Raw genomic sequence first — 1,530 nt, 5'->3', positions numbered from 1 at the left:
CCGGAACGCAGGGGTGAAGGCTGCCGCGCCGGGTACGGCCGCCGAACCGTCCGCTGGGAAATTCCGCCCTCCAACAGACTGCGGTGGCAGGAATTACCGAGAACCCGACAGACCCAGAATACGAGGAAAGAGACCCGGGACTGCGCTCACCGGCGGGGGTGGGAAGGATGGCGAGGAGCACAACGCTTGACTAAGCCACAAAGTTCTCCCGGAGCGTTCCTTTCCCAACAACGCCCGGGAAAAGATCTGGAGAAATGAAGTAAATTCACAGCAAAGGGCACTCAGGTTAAACACTAGGAAAGGGGACTTCAACGTTGAGAAAGCAAATCACTGCCGTTAAAAGTCACGGGCCTCTCGGGGTCAGAGCTGTGCAGCTGCCCTTCTCCTCCCCGCACAGACAGTTGCTCGCTGTTACTTGTCCCTTCTCTATACATAGCTTTAGCGTTCCATCAATGATTATTTAATGCCACATGCTGCTGACTGTCATTATCCCCTTTTTCCGTCCTTTGTCCTTGACTGACCTTGATGCACGAAGAGAAGGCAAAGGCATAATCACTCAGAAGGCAGCACACACGCGGCAGACCGATGTTGGCCACACGGTCTCACCCCTGAGGTTGCAGGCACCTTTCAGGCAGCGAGCAATTCCGAAAGCGCAGCCAGGGGAAGGCCAACCTCTCCTCTTCCATGACAGAGGCAGCTGCCCTGGGCAAGGCACTGCACACTCTCCCCCCTCAACCGCCCTGAACAAACACCGCAGAACTGGCACTATCCCCTCAGAGCTGCAAGACAGAAAAGCAGCAGTGTCCCAGAGAACCTACATAATAGCCGCTGAGGAAGGGATGGACTCATGAGCTGCAGGTCAGTTAAACAGTTTCCAAGATTCAAGACACAGTTTTCGTCCTTGGTTTCTGAAAATACAGAATACATTTGAACTTTGCATGCAGTAGCAAAAGCAAAGCAAGCTTCCTGGCAAGGAAAAATAATAAAGACCCACACAGAATTTAGAGGTTGGCCACCTCTGATTTTTGTCGTCTCTGACAAAGCTCCATGTCAGTGCTAGGCAAAGAAAAAAAATTTAAGAAAAAAAAAATCAATCCACAAAGGACTGAAGAACAACAGCAGCACCCAAGGCACTAGATCAAGCTTACAAACAGATGTGTAACTTTAATTACAGTATCTTTAAGTCACTAGGTCAAGCTCTGAAAGTCTACCCGGTCAAGACCGAGTCAAAAGCTACTTCTTTGATGTGTGAAGTAGCAAATGCACATTTCGGCATTTGTACAGATTAGTTTTATTAGGTTTCCCATAAATCCCATTCTTGTATTTGCTTATCGCTTATTTTATAAATTTAACAATGAAAATGATAGCAGGGCAAGAGTACACTTCTGGAATATTTGCCGAACTGCCTCTGAACTGGTGTCATTTTGTAATATACCTTCCAGAATAACAAAGAGAGTTTTGAAATTAACATTGATAAACTATGAAACGGGAATGCCACATAAAACAGTTTCAGGACCAGCAGAACAAGAA

This window comes from Haliaeetus leucocephalus, unplaced genomic scaffold (genome assembly GCF_000737465.1).
Source record: "Haliaeetus leucocephalus isolate CR32 unplaced genomic scaffold, Haliaeetus_leucocephalus-4.0 Scaffold924, whole genome shotgun sequence".
Taxonomy (NCBI): Eukaryota; Metazoa; Chordata; class Aves; order Accipitriformes; family Accipitridae; genus Haliaeetus; species Haliaeetus leucocephalus.
This window is presented reverse-complemented; position numbering follows the sequence as displayed.